At 40.5% G+C, this 16,110-nt stretch overlaps 1 protein-coding gene across 2 annotated transcripts in view; it reads right to left on the bottom strand.

The window, feature by feature from the left end:
- Nucleotides 1-14,555, bottom strand: part of marchf8 (membrane-associated ring finger (C3HC4) 8) — a 93,562-nt gene extending 79,007 nt beyond the window's left edge. The window contains exon 1 of one of the 2 annotated variants that reach the window (XM_026190772.1): nt 14,397-14,555. The gene's annotated coding sequence lies outside the window, so the exon portion shown is untranslated. The remainder of the gene's footprint in view (nt 1-14,396) is intronic. The other variant, XM_026190771.1, reaches the window with a different exon arrangement.
- Nucleotides 14,556-16,110: the final 1,555 nt, after the last annotated feature.

The raw sequence follows: 16,110 nt of genomic DNA, 5'->3' as shown, positions 1-16,110 counted from the left end.
TCACTACTTTAATATATTCTGGTTATTGTTCAATATTGTTTCTTTATTAAATGTATTTATTTTTCCATCACACCTTCCAACGTTTATATGGCGTGCACACATATTAACACTGCAAGTTCAAAGTTTTGTTTTGTTATATTACATCTTTCTTTGTTTGAGTTACCTGGGGTTTGGCTTCTCCTCCTGTCTGGCAAAAGGTGTAGCAAAGGGCTGGGAGAGCTGAAGTACCACTGACAGCCTAATTGGATGGAACCACATGCTTCATTGCCTGGGGGGTGTTTCATGTTTGTTTAATTGTTTTGTATTAGTTGGTTATATGGCAGCCATTTAGTTTTTCCCCTTGTGTGTCATTTGGTTTCAACAGGTCAGTTTATCATATGTTTGTTTGAGATTTTGTTAATTGTTATCTTGAGTTTAGTCTATTTAGTTGACCTCTTTTATTGGCCTGCCTGTTTAAGTTTTGGCTTTGTTAAATCTATTTTCATATTTTTGGGTCAATAAAACCCCTTTTTTGAATTAAACACCTGTGTCCTTTATGCTTTACTGCTTGGTCCCTGACAGCTGTGCTAGCTGTTGTATTCTGTGGCTATTTACAGCTTTTCGTCTGACCTCAACAAATCTAACTTCTGAAAGCTTCACACCCACAACACAACCCCAGCCCTCACCCTAACCCTACTCCTATTGGATAATTGGTCATGTGGCCAAGACATGACTAGACTTATTCTGAAGCAGCCATTTTGACAGGAAATAGTAGCCAAACACAGTTGCTGTTAATCATATTGACGCAGCTTCTGTTCTATTTAGAGACAGAGCCAAAATTTTCAGTAACACGTGTTTCGAAACTGGTCCGCTAAGGGTGAGAAGTGTACTTTCCAAACTCAACTTTTTGACCGTCAGAAACATCTAAACCAACCAGTTCCTGAAAGTCTATTTAAAACAGCAATCTGAAGGCTGTATGTTCCCTGCGATGGGCCAAACCGGAAAAGAAAAATTGTGACTCATTGCTTTTATTCATGCTAACAAGGTTTTACTTGCGTGTTTGCCTGTCAAAGACCACATGGTCTGTTTGAACAGTGAAACAGACACATGTGAAGTGCACTGCAGCCACCACGAGGTCACTTTCACAAAAAACTGACAAAAACTTTTTGATTGCTTTGCAACAACTTAGAGACCTTCTCACTTATTTTCAATGTTTTTCCTCCATTTCATTTCTCATTCAGGCACCTTAATCACTCGTCAGTTGAAAAGGAGTAGTTAGCTCATGTGCAACAGGAGAAAACACGGATTATTCTTCAGTACATTTCATTTATCAGTAAGGAATACCATGACATCCACAATGGGTATGAATACAAACTAAGATAACTCCCCCCAAAAATGCAATATCATGCAAGATTTTATCCATGCTGTGCAAACAAGTACTGCAACATGGTTTAAAATACTAAAATATAATTTCATTTTATCATCACTGGCCTTACTACAGGATAAACATCTAGTGCAATTCCTCAAATATAATGACAGTATTCCATATTGTTCTTTTAAATTAAGAGTGGAAAATTACTAACATAGGTGGGAATTTTAGAATATCATTCATATCAAGCGTATTAAGCTCCAAAATCCTCATACATGATGTTTTCAAGCCTGCCTATAACTCGAGGGAAGCTGACACTTGTTCTTACTTAGTTCAACAGTTGATGATTTTACTCCGTTTTACAGTAATCAATATCACTAAGATGAATTTCACAAAAAAAAAACAAAATTACACAACACTGAATACTCAGCTGTGACGCCCAAACAGGATGCAGTCTGCATTTCTCTGGGAAACTGTAGCTGTTTGTGTGTGCGTTCAAGGTTATGCAAATCCACTACTGACATTGTGCACACAATATGAAACACACTGACCTGGACTCGTAGATTTATTTGTATTATAGCCACTAATGTTCAAAACACAATTCAGGGAAAGGTGGTCTCATCAGTGAAGAATGAGGAAATGAAAAACTAACTCACCACCCAAGTAGAAACTGAAAGCATGTTCCTTTTAACCACTTTTCTGGCCATACCGGTAAACAAAGCCTTTTTACTGGTAAGCGTGTGCTTCGGCACACAGACAACTCTGTCCCTCGGGCTAGTGTTTGTCCTCCTGCTGCCTCGCAGAATAACCCGACTGTGTGGAGGAGTTATGGACCAGCAGGCAGTTTCAGCCCACCACAACGCTCCGTGAAACAGCAGACGTGTAATATGCGAGTGCATGTGGGGTTCACCACTGTGTGTAGTAAGTGCGTGGACACAGGAAATCACACACTGAGAGGCAGCTTTAGAGGCTGCTGGTCTGGCTGCAGGTCGACTCAGTGGCTAGCAGCAGCAAAAAGAAGCTAAATGACTTCATAACTGCATGGTGGACAGTTGGAGAACACGCCTCCAGCAGTTATACAGCATTTAACCAGCAAAAAAAATAAAAAGTCGCTCTTCTATATAACACACGCACTGAATCTGAATTAGAAAAACCTAATACTGCAACTGCTATAGAAGAATCTGTCTTAATCTTAAGACTTGCTTTAAAACGGAAATGTTGGATTTTTTTTATTTTTTATTTTTAGTAAAAGGAAACAAAAGGTGGTTTCCAAAAGATTTTCTGAGGTTTGTCTGTTACTCATTTTATATCCTAAGAGCAAAAAGATAAAACATTTAAGTCAACATTTTAACCATGCTCCCTATGATATTTTTGTTTTAGGTTTTCAAGATGCTACTGAGACCAGCTATGATGTATGGTTTTGAGAAAAAAGACAGAAGGCTGAGCTGGAGTTGCAGAGTTGAGCATGCTCAGATTTTCATTGGGAGGGACCAGAAAGGTCAGAGGGACAACTCATGTTGAGATGTTTGGAGACGCTGTTAGAGAGACCAGACTGAGATGGTTTGGACATAAGTAGTGGATTTATTGGAGAAAGAATGCTGAAGATGGAGCTGCCAAGCAGGAGGAAAAGAGGAAGACAACAGAAGGTTCAAATGTGGTAAAAGGAGGACAAGCAGAGGGTTAGTGTAAAAGAGAGGGATGCTAAGTCAAGTCAAGTCAAGTCAAGTCAACTTTATTTGTCAATTCTGCCACATGTACTAAGGATAGACTGTGGTGCTGTTACAGCCCCTGTAGCGGTAGCAGCTAGTAATAGCAGCTAATAGTAGAAGCTGCTAGAAGAAGATTTTACAGAAGAAATGAGCAACATGCAAGGAGTTTGAGTACCAACTTTTACCAAGAAAAACAAAGAAATTTTAAAGCTTTATAAATAATCAGACTCCTCAGGCTGTATCATCATTGGGCCACCTAGATATTACACCTAGAGGAGCTGCTAAACCATGAAACCCTGCCATGAAGCTCCCAGCATGTAGATTTTGTGCTGATGTTAATGTGAGAGGAGGTTTGGAGCTGTGCTGTTGTTGAATGAGCAGAGTGCTGAGACACTTTGCACCCCAGCCCTCAGCAACCTCCCTCTCCAACTTCATGTGGTCTGATACTTAATGTGGGTGATTTGTTGTGGTTCCTGAATGCTTTCATTTTGCAATAATATAACTTACCTAGGAGAGAAGAAATTTAATGAGCTGATTTGTTGCAGCAGTATTATGCTATTACAGTACAGTGAACTCTGCTTTTTGGAACGGCCCAGGCAAACCGAATGGCTACAGGTACTAGAGTTTATACACCTGCACTAACAGCTGAATTCAAAGATTCAGAGGTATGGCCCAATACATTTGTCCATATAGTGTAGCTGCCCAAAAGCAGACAATTATGGATCTGCATCTTCAAATGTTCCAACAAAAGATGCCTGAAGCATTTTAAATACAAAGTCCTGTGAAAAAAAAGGGAAAAGAAGAAGAAAGACGTTTAAAGGGAAAGGGCTGAGAATGTGTTAAGCACTAGTTGGATCAATCATGTTTTGGGTTTGTTATGTAGCAAGTGGCACGGGGAAACGTTTTATTGGTGAGTGGAAAGATTTACTCAATTAAATAAAAGCAAGCTGCACACTATAACAGCAAATGGGCCAACTCAAGAGGCTCGTGTTGAAGGTTTGCCATCGCCCTCACAGCCCTGAACCTAATCATCATCATCATAGAAAAACCTTTGAATACACTTCAAAAGAGCAGTCCGTGCACGAAGGCCAAAAATGTCACAAAACTACAAGCAATTTGCAGGAAGAATGGATGAAAGTCCTTAAAATAGACAAACAACAACAACAAGAAAAACTTCGAATGAAAAAACTTGTTACTTTATACTGAACAAACCTTTGCTTTGAAGCCTTTTTTCTTTTATCCCGTAAAGGTCATCGTTTGGCAAATTCAAATTCGCAAAAACAATTCAATGTCATTCATTCTATGTGATAAAAACTAAAAGACAACACCTTTTCACATTTTTCAAAACAGACTTCACAACTATTTGTGTGGAGACAGGAACATCTGGAAACATTGAAAAGTAAAAAACTGTTTCTGCTGGGTTAGATACCTTTCTTTTTTTTTTAAAGGAAAGAAAATCATACATTTTTGTGGCAGTGAGACATCGTCCACACATAGAGAACGGCTTATTTATCAGAAAACCTTTTAAAACATGTCCTCATGCAGTCAAAGCTCATCTTCCTAGTTTTCCATTTCAGTAAAAAAAAAAAAAAAAAAAAAAAAAGAACAAATGAAAATGTCAGGACAGTTTGACAAAACAACCTGTACCATCCACCCATCATCCTTCTGTAATTGGGGTAATCAGGGCTGCAAAATAACCCAACCTTGGCTTCTTAGTTTGACCCATGTGACACTATCAACAAAACCATAACAGCTCCTCTGGGGTGGTTAACAAAGCTACGAAAAGCACATTCCTGGGAATATCAGCAGCTGAGCTCTGACAAAACAACATCTTAAGAACACATTATGCTTGTCAAGAAAAAAGAAGCTTATTGCTGCAAGAAACGGTTAAACGATGTCACAGATCATGCCCGTATCAACATCTGCATTCGTTCAGCTGAATTCTATTTGTTTAATAAACTCTTCTGTTGCTTGAACACCTAATTTGAACATAATACATCTCACAATATCTAGCAAAGCTCATTTATACAAGCTATAGCAGGCTGAATTCATTATTTAAATCACTATTAATAACTGCAACACAGTCAGGATTGAATTATCGTGATCAAATAAATGTGGGGTGCTCTTAAGCAGGGAGGGGATTTGGGCTGGAATTATTTCTGCTGCTGTAACCGGAGAACGTCTCTAACACGGATGTATTGTAATGAGATGTAAGTCTGAATATGCTTAATGAAAAATGCAATGCAAACACCACCAGCAACGGCAAACAGTTGAAAAGTCATTAGTGAGAAAACCTCATTGATATTCATGATGAAATGACGGCTCTGGCTCATTCCACCTCGATATTAAAAGCAGCTGAGGATATATCCGTGCTGTTTACAGTCAGGTTAATTGTACAGGAAAACCCAAAATTCCGCACATCATTTCCCAGACATTACATCACAGTCGGAGTTCTTAAATACAGAGAGTGCAGAATTATTAGGCAAATGAGTATTTTGTCCACATCATCCTCTTCATGCATGTTGTCTTACTCCGAGCTGTATAGGCTCGAAAGCCTACTACCAATTAAGCATATTAGGTGATGTGCATCCCTGTAATGAGAAGGGGTGTGGTCTAATGACATCAACACCCTATATAAGGTGTGCATAATTATTAGGCAACGTCCTTTCCTTTGGCAAAATGGGTCAAAAGAAGGACTTGACAGGCTCAGAAAAGTCAAAAATAGTGAGATATCTTGCAGAGGGATGCAGCAGTCTCAAAATTGCAAAGCTTCTGAAGCGTGATCATCGAACAATCAAGCGTTTCATTCAAAATAGTCAACAGGGTCGCAAGAAGCGTGTGGAAAAACCAAGGCACAAAATAACTGCCCATGAACTGAGAAAAGTCAAGCGTGCAGCTGCCAAGATGCCACTTGCCACCAGTTTGGTCATATTTCAGAGCTGCAACATCACTGGAGTGCCCAAAAGCACAAGGTGTGCAATACTCAGAGACATGGCCAAGGTAAGAAAGGCTGAAAGACGACCACCACTGAACAAGACACACAAGCTGAAACGTCAAGACTGGGCCAAGAAATATCTCAAGACTGATTTTTCTAAGGTTTTATGGACTGATGAAATGAGAGTGAGTCTTGATGGGCCAGATGGATGGGCCCGTGGCTGGATTGGTAAAGGGCAGAGAGCTCCAGTCCGACTCAGACGCCAGCAAGGTGGAGGTGGAGTACTGGTTTGGGCTGGTATCATCAAAGATGAGCTTGTGGGGCCTTTTCGGGTTGAGGATGGAGTCAAGCTCAACTCCCAGTCCTACTGCCAGTTTCTGGAAGACACCTTCTTCAAGCAGTGGTACAGGAAGAAGTCTGCATCCTTCAAGAAAAACATGATTTTCATGCAGGACAATGCTCCATCACACGCGTCCAAGTACTCCACAGCGTGGCTGGCAAGAAAGGGTATAAAAGAAGAAAAACTAATGACATGGCCTCCTTGTTCACCTGATCTGAACCCCATTGAGAACCTGTGGTCCATCATCAAATGTGAGATTTACAAGGAGGGAAAACAGTACACCTCTCTGAACAGTGTCTGGGAGGCTGTGGTTGCTGCTGCACGCAATGTTGATGGTGAACAGATCAAAACACTGACAGAATCCATGGATGGCAGGCTTTTGAGTGTCCTTGCAAAGAAAGGTGGCTATATTGGTCGCTGATTTGTTTTTGTTTTGTTTTTGAATGTCAGAAACGTATATTTGTGAATGTGGAGATGTTATACTGGTGTCACTGGTAAAAATAAATAATTGAAATGGGTATATATTTGTTTTTTGTTAAGTTGCCCAATAATTATGCACAGTAATAGTCACCTGCACACACAGATATCCCCCTAAAATAGCTAAAACTAAAAACAAACTAAAAACTACTTCCAAAAACATTTAGCTTTGATATTAATGCGTTTTTTGGGTTCATTGAGAACATGGTTGTTGTTCAATAATAAAATTATTCCTCAAAAATACAACTTGCCTAATAATTCTGCACTCCCTGTACAGTGACATCAAAACGGTTTTGTGTGTCCAGCCACAGTGGCTGCTGCTGCTGCTGCTCGCGCCAATTACCTTGTTTCCCCCAAAGTAAGTCCAGAAACAAACAAATATAGAAACTGTGATGAGATGCCTACAGGTCATATCGCTACTGCATAATGCCAGTAAGTCTGACAGAAAGAGCAACATTTTTCTTAAAAGGTCACACATAATTTAGCATATCATGTTTTTCCTTTTTTTTTTCTTAAATGCCAGTTCTTTCTGTATATTTTATGGTTTGAAAACATAACTGCCAGCTAGAAAGTTTTGTTAAGTAACATGAACATTTGGGATAAACCAGTTCATGTAAAATTACAGACAGCCATATGCAATATTTCCCAGTGTTGGCCTATCACAGGTAGACTATATCGTACACTGTGGATGGGCAAACTGTGGTTTGGCTTAAGCGGTGTCATCATGTTGTTGTGTGCTAGATTTTAAAATGCACTGCCGGAAAGTTAAAGGAGAACCTTATTTTGTACCACATTTATAGAGTTGCAATTTTGGGTGCTTGTGTTTTCAATAATTTGATTAGCGCATATGTGAAAGTAATCCCTGTGACCCAAAAGCTCTAACCACTCAGTTTCAGCCGATTCTTTTCCAGTCTTAGCTCTGTAGGAGAGTGACCATCCTTAATATGGTCACCTCAGGCACACGGCTTTAACTGCGAGTGCACCTGCTGTTTGCAAAGGAGAGCCAATAAAAAGGAATTTGGCCTAAAGGAAGAGGACCTATAAGGGCTCATTTCAGACAGGTGAATAAACTAAGGGGCTACACCAAAGCCCAACATAAAATAAATGTGGATTATTCTGAACTGTAAAATCATGCAAAGCTACTTTAATACAGTCCAAGAATTAAACTATGACGTTAGAAAAGAGAATTCCAGGCCCACTTTATCCAGCCTATTTAGACACCAAGAGACGATTAGAACTTTTGGTGTTACTAAAATAGTTTTTATTTGAATTTATTTATTTATTATTCATGTCAAGGACAAACAACTCAAACTTATTTTGACCCCTGCACCCCTAATGTGGACATCAAATCTGTCAGGCTATCATCACCACATGAGTGCGCTAGAAGACAAACACTTCTGAAATCAGCATGTGCATGACCAAAGCTGAAGTTTTGACAAAAATTAATCTGGAAAGCACGGTCGCTATGATGAATCACCCATCAAACAAGTTTCTGCAAGTGGACTTTTTACTACAGCAAAACTAATTGAAATGGACGGCTGAGTGGCTTTCAGGAATCTAATTAAATACAATATGGAGGAAAGATTTACTGCTCACTAAATTAAAAGGGTTTCACAATACAATGTTAGCACTTAAAGACAGCTGGTACTAACTAATGAAACTGTGGTAAACAAACCAATTGACAAATCGAATGTTATTTTACTTTAAATGATTCTGTTAAAGTAAAGAGCTGCGACACATCTAAGTGGGCTGTATTAAATTATGCCATTAAACTCATTTTACCATGTAAAAATGTTGGGCTGCATGTGGCCCACGATGTAAAATGAGTTTAACATCACCTGATGTCATTATAAAAGCTGCTTATAGGTCAGACCCTTTATTGCTCGTCTCATCATTTCCTGGTTTTTGTGTGGACAAACACTGGCGTTTGCTTTTTTTTAACCTTTGAATCTGAACACAGTGTAGACAGAGAGTAGGGAAAAGGGTTTGCTTGTGACCCAGATGTGAAAAAATGCTCCAACGACAAGTTTGATGTGACAGTTTTGCAATTTTTAACTGAAACGAAAAAACACTGACAGAGCAGGTTGAAGAGATTTAATGAGTCAAGGCTACAAGCAGTTAGCAAATCAAGACAGCCTCGCTTTGCGGCGTCATTTTAAAAGCAAAGTCAATTAAATATGACAGCTGACATAACTGCATCATAAATTATTTTGTTATAGCCCAACCAAAGCTTTATTTTATTATCTCAGGTGTAACAGCGTTCATGTAATTTTTTTTTTAAATTTAGGAACACTTCTAATTAAATTCCTGTCATGGTACAGTGTGACAGGATATTATACCATAGAAACCGTGAAGGGTGGCAAGTTTTATCATTGTGAATAACTAAAATGTATGGATAAAAACAACGGCAGGAGTACTGCTCCCACCATCATTTGTCTGGGAGCCTGCTGTCCTTGCTGGGTTTCAGAAACACTTTAAGAATTGAAAAATTCTTTAACATAGTCTAACGAGGCTGTTTTCTGGTTTATGGGCAGGAGATGCAAATTAGAGGCACAAATTAGAGAAATAAAAACAGCCTTAGGCCTAAACTTCCTTGTGTGTGTGTGTGTGTGTGTTTACACTAAATGAAGTTGGCTCCAAAGTGGCCGTCACCACGTCAAAGAAGCCATCATAACAGCTGTGTTGTGTTATAGCAGACATAAAAAAACAACTTACAATCTTATCTACAGCAACATGTTCTGCAAGCTTTTGTGTTTAAAAATCTGCTGTCATCAAACAAACATTGTGATGGTGACTTTATCATTACAGCTCAGGACATATAGGTTATTGAGCTGATATAGCTCTTTTATTTGGTGGGGGACTCGTGATTATTTGGTTATCTCTGAGAGCACGGTTATCATTTCAGCATAAATTAATAAGATGTTAAATGTGTGTCTGTTAGGCTGACAGGATAGCAGGTATCATGTTTACACTGTGGCAGATTAGTCAATCTACAATGGGGGGAGAAAACAATCAGTCTCCTTCCCCTTTCCTTATTCTTGGTTGGCTGCCACCAGCAGACAGACACCTTGGGAGTCTGTGAAAGCCCTAATGACATCATCAACCATAGCCCACTAACTGCAGCAGTGCCATCCCACGGTCCGTTCAGCTGAGCCAGCACCTCTCCTCGGCTGATGTATAGCAGCTGTCGAACACTACCCCGTTTCATCAGAGGCATTACAACTTCATTGCGCCTGGTCAACACACACAAAGTCAGAGTGAAGAAGGCCACTTAAAATCTGACCAATATATCATTACAAATGCCGATGTTGCTGTATTACCTATGCCGCCATAAGCATTACCCCAGTGTGGTCTGATTCACATAGGTGCATGACATCATCCCAAGAAAGGAAGTCATTAGACTAAATCAATGCTTTTATTCCCTGCAGACGAAGTCCGACCTCAGGGAAACAATAACCCAATCCCGGCCAGCATAATGTGATACCTTTATTATGTTATTATGTTACAGTTCAGCCATACAAGACGACTAGCGAGGGACATATACCTATAATTCGTTAGCTTCATAGCATAATTGCCTAAGTCATTTGACTAAGTCAAATGACTTAGGCACTTATGCTATGAAGCTAACGAATTGTATATCCAGAATCAGATAACAGAAGCAGCATGAACCAGCCATACAAATTACACTGGAAACCTCGCAGTACAGTTCCAGCTGCCATATGGCCATAATACTGTTAGGATAATTTTAATTTGTTCACAGTCTACGGCCAATTAAGAAAAGTAAAACTTGCTAAACTGAAAGTCTCTCAAAGGGAGGTTAATCACGGACACAATCACAGCTTCCTAGCAAGCACCAGAGTCCAGGAAAAACCCACATCCTGAATAACACACGCACATTCTCCTGCAAAACCGGAAGACAAATATGTACGAAGACTTTTTTTTTGTTGGCTGGATCCATTTCCTGTCTCTTAGCACATTTCAATCAATATTATTTTACAGATTAAGCACGCAGAGAGTGAGGAGACTGGGAGCAGCTAACATAGAGATGCAAAGCATGTATGCAGATGCCATTTTACAACAAGACATAAAAACAGGAATTCAGCACATTAAAAAAAAACGTAAAAGAGAAATTATTTGGATATTTGGGGTTTAAAATTACTAATAAAGCAGTGTGGTTCTCCATTAGCACAAAGTTAATGTAGGGCAACAAAACAGGAAGTGCGCCGACTGCTTTCTTGTTAGTATAAAAATAGCATTTTTTTTGAATAAATTCAGAATAGTAATCGATTACTTTATAGACCAATTACTGAAAATATGACAGGTCAATTGATTATGTGAATTTTTTGTAGTTTATGGAAGACAGAAAAAGCAATAAATAACAACCAAAAACAATTTTTTTTCTATATCTGTTCTTAGGCTAAATTATGCGCAAACAAGCTCTATGTTTTTAGTAAGAAGAGACATCTGCTCCTGTTCCCGTAAAGTAATTTGTCAAAACAAAGATGTGAACTAGCGGATGAATCAAAAGTAAAACCTTTTTTTTTTCCCCTTTCTTTTTTTTCAGCTGAAACTCTTCTGCGAGTCAAAATGTTTTTGCCTGTTGTTAAATTGAATTTGATTGAAACTGCTGCACAACGCCACAATGGAGCCTGTCAAACGGATCCTCTGTTCCATATTGTAAAATACCGTGGGAGGCACATTTCTCCATCGCAACCAATTGTATCAAACAATGACGGCAGTGAACTGGCAGAAAGCTACTATCGAAGCCTTCAGATACTTTTGATTGCAATTCTTTCCGCCCTCCAATTACTTTCCTCAGAGCCCATCTCTGAAGACGTAAAGTACAAGCTAATTTGCAAGCACACAATGGCACAGTCCATTAAGACTGCAGGCTCCTTCCCTCGCAGTTTAGCAGCTTAACAGACAGTGTTCCAGTACCTATACTCGTGCTATTTAGTATGCCATCTCCCAAGACATGCAAAACGCAATATCAGGAAGTCCTTCCATTATTAATTAACTCACGCCAGCACGGCTCTGTGGTCATTCTGACCCACGGGCCCCTGCACAGAAGATGCATCGCGCAAGTGTTCCCTTCAGCTCAACAGATGGCCGCCCATCCTGAGCCTGTTCTGCGGAAGGTTTCTTCCTGTTAACATTCTCATAGGAAGTCTGTGGTCTTCCCTTTACAACATATTAAAGGCATAAGCTCTTCATGCTCCAAAGTGAAGCGCTCTATGATTAAGATTTGTTGGAAATTGGCACTACACAAATAAAAATGAACTGAATTAGTAAAGGCAGCTGCACTAACTACTTTAAGTTGAAAAATAAAAAAGTTAAATTATGGGATTTGGAAGGCAGCGACAGCCTCAGATGCCCTCTTCCTCCTCCTGTTCGGAATCATAATTACGGCCTTACTTTCTCATTTCCATCAGCACTCGGTTCTAGCGGGACGACAGAGTCTGCTGACAGCTTCGTGCAGCGCCAGCTCTCGAATAGATAAAATTTCATGACTGCAGAATGATTGTTCAGTCGTCATTGTGGAGGACACACAGTCAGCCGGTCGCGAAAGAAGTCAAGAAATGGAAAGTAGACGGAGAGATGAAGGCCGTCTTTCTGCGTAATGTGGCCATAATGTAGACTTCATGTGGAAAATAATATGCTGGAACAAGTGTAGACAACACACTGGGTATCAAACGTCTGGACAAGAAAAAGATAAGAGAAAGTAGGCATAAAATGATATGATTTCCTTGTTGTAAGGCATACGTACTCAGTAGGAAAACTCATGGGAGGAAAAAAAAAATCACCTTTTTAGCTACAGAAAATTCCCATATTCCCAATTTCCTTTTTCTAATTTCAGATTTTTCTGTTGAGCATAAATTAAAAACTAAATTAAACTCAGACTGCTTGCCTACAAAGATCACCATCTGTCGCTTCTCTTCAAACACTCCCTGTCAAAAATCACAAGAAAAAACACAATACAATGTGAAGAATAGGATTACAGACAAAATTAGCATTTAGTTATCAGAACGTTTATGTATGCATACTACACATACCAGCAGCACGACGAGGCTCGTCATCACAACAAGCTCTCAGCAAAGAAATAACCCAAGCCTACAATAATGTATGACACAGACACCCAGCCGGTTCTTCCCCTTTCTCCAGCATTAACCTAACAATAACCCCAAACCACAGAAAAATCCAACACCGCAGCACAGATGGCATCAAAAGAACCGGTCTTTGACATGAAGCTGAGATGTGTTACCTCAAATTGAACATGAGTGAAGGGCTTGCCCTCCCATTTGGCAAAGCACACACCACGAGGATGAAGGGAGAACAGAAGGCTTTAAAGTACACTAGAGTGCTTTACTGCATGTTTAAAAGCTCTGAACAAACTGTAACACACAAGCAGGAAATGTACAGCAGAGCAGCACGCGTCATGACGGGGGTGATGATGGAAACAACTGGAGAAAGCTGATCCTGCAGCCAATGAGAGGACAGAGTGTAATGTGAGAGCCACTGTGGCAATAAAGTGATCAGTGGGTTTGATGTCAACATTAAAGCCTTACCATTTAAGAAATAAATAAATAAAGTTCAATTCATATTTTCCACGTTACTGCGCAGATGTATTGTTGTTGACGTCAAGCTGAAGGCAAGAAACCAGAATCACTGGTGACACTGATCTGAAAAGCGCGCAGCGATGCAGGGCGCTGCTTCTGGCTTTATTATGGTTCATAAGGCGACACCCGGCTGGGCAGTGCGCCTCGTAGGACCTACAGAGAATACGAGATGCTCTCCGAGCCACAGCGAGCTGCTAAGATCACACCACGCCGATTTTTGAACATTAACATCCAAATCAGCATTGATCCGGTAAAGTCAGGACAGGACTCCGCTGCTTTCTGAGTAATCCAGAAGGCACAGCACTGACAGCAAAACCCTAAGATGGGTTTTTAGCGGTATCGAACACCGATAAATTCTTTCTTCATCATCCGGAGTCTCATCGCATTCCAGCAGCAAATTGTGGAATTGTGGGAGCGCGTTGAGGGATCCGGGAAAACTAACAAAAGGCTTGCTCGGGCAACATTACGTCTTCCTACATCGAGTCACACACACACATCTACATGGACACACACACGCTGAATGCACAAAACAACGAGACAATAATTAATAACAGGCATCTGAGCTGACACAAACACTCTGCTGCTGTTTTCCCTTTCTCTCTCTCTCACCCTCTTTTTGCTGCAGAGCGCACTCGCTCACATTAAACTGGATTTTCATACCTTAATCACAGCAGGCTACGAGTGACCGTCGTGAGGAACAGAGTGTCGGCTTCAACAGCAGTCAATATAAAAACAAAAAAACAAAAGAAAAGGGAAAAAAAGAAAAAGCAGCAAATTCTCACGCTATCATCCCAGCACAGTTCAGAGGCACGTCCGAGCGACCCCCTCCAGCCGCCTCAGGTCGGATTTAATAAAGCGAGAGGCGCAGCGGACACGCTGGAGCCTCCTCAGCGTGGACGTACACATAACTGCATCGCAGCGAACGTTGCTCGTTGAACGTCGTAAAGACACACGCGAAGAAAACACTCACCGAATGTCGACGCGTTGTTTATTTCATTGCCCCCGCTGAGCAGCTGTTTGTAGTGGTGCGTCACCGACTTCCGCGTTAAGATGGAGTGGAAACAAAATGCAAGAAATAATTAATTTAAAGGACAGGCGGCGCACGCGGGCGAACTGACTGAGGGCTGTGCACTGCCGAGGAGAGGAGGATGGCGATGATGATGATGATGTGGTGATGAAGGTGACCATGATAGCTTTTGATGATCGTGATGGCAGTGAGGTGGAAAATGACCCCACCGTAGTGATTATAGTGATAGTGAATAACAATAAGTGATAATTAAAAGGTGCCATAATCAGTATTTTATGCGACAAATGGTTCCCTGTGTAATTTTAAGGGTGTTACTCACAGTGAGAAGCCCACAAATATTCAAATTATGGCCTTTAACATTTTGCTTTAGTGTCGAGCAGCAGTTTTAAAGAAAATCTGCAGCAGCCCATAAAATGATGGGCAAGCAGACAGAAAGTAGCAGGTGAAAAGTATACCTCTGCATTTCTATGCATTTTCACTATAAAAGCTACCCTGCCAGTGCCAAAAGGGCGATACCAGCACTGCTGTGTCTAAAGTTTGAACCACTGAATTGAGTGGCTTTGGGAGGGGCTTCCGAGAAATTTATCAGTGAGTGACAGATGCTCTGTAAAAAACGGTTGTCAAAGGGCACAAAAGGCAGAAGTGGCTCAAGAATGGTGCTTGGAACATCACAGGGTCATGAAAAAGTCTAACAAAGGCTCAACAGCCAAGGAGCCAAAATAATAATAATTTCCTTCTGGAGTCTGTGGTTCATCAGCTGATGCACACATGACCACAACAGCTGTTCTCTCAAGTGGCCAAAAACTAAATTTAAGTTGCATTATCATAGAAGTTGAAGCACCATCAGCTTATATCGTTCCTGTTTGCCTCGTACAAAACAATGAGGTTAAAAAAATACATCCATTTTATTGGAGTCATCATGAAGATCTGTAATATATTCTTGACTCGTGCAACCAACTCTGGGAAATTACATATCGTGACTAAGAAAGGGGCAGTCAAGGACACATATTTGTACCAATTTACCAGGCAACATGCCACATGTTAATTACAGATGTGCTGCTAGGTGGATTTTGTTCGCTTTAGACAGAGTTAGGCTCCCTGTTTCCCCCCATCTGTAGCTACACCAAACTACACACATCTTACTTAACACTCTATCAGAAAGAAACGATTAGACATTTCTTATTTTAAATGACATCACATAAAGTGATGACTACAACTTTTTTAATTAAAAATGCTCTAGTTTGTCACATTGTTCTAATATACTCAAGTAAAGAAGTTTTCAGATTATAAATGTCTGGTTGTGTATCGTGACACTTCCAGCTCAAGTAAATCCCTGCTTGTACTGTAACTCCACGCCAAGAGAGCCCCTCACTCCCAGTGCAGTATGTTGGGAGAGACTCAGTTGTTAAAGAAGGGAACGTATCCTCTGTTGACTCAAAGCCTGAGCTCTATCTCTGTGAAGCCTTTCATTGTATTCAGCCTTATTACTGATGCGAAGTCTGCCGCTCTGTCCTTGGGGTGGGACAACAGCGCTTCTGTGCTCTGTCTGGACAAAGTGGGCACCTCAGAAACGAGTCTGCCAAACCGTCATGCGTGTGTCTCTGCGTCAGAGAGATACAGGCCGTCTTGCAGTGTGGTAGGGAGGATTGGGCCATGG

This window comes from Astatotilapia calliptera, chromosome 13, assembly GCF_900246225.1.
Source record: "Astatotilapia calliptera chromosome 13, fAstCal1.2, whole genome shotgun sequence".
Taxonomy (NCBI): Eukaryota; Metazoa; Chordata; class Actinopteri; order Cichliformes; family Cichlidae; genus Astatotilapia; species Astatotilapia calliptera.
This window is presented reverse-complemented; position numbering and strand designations above follow the sequence as displayed.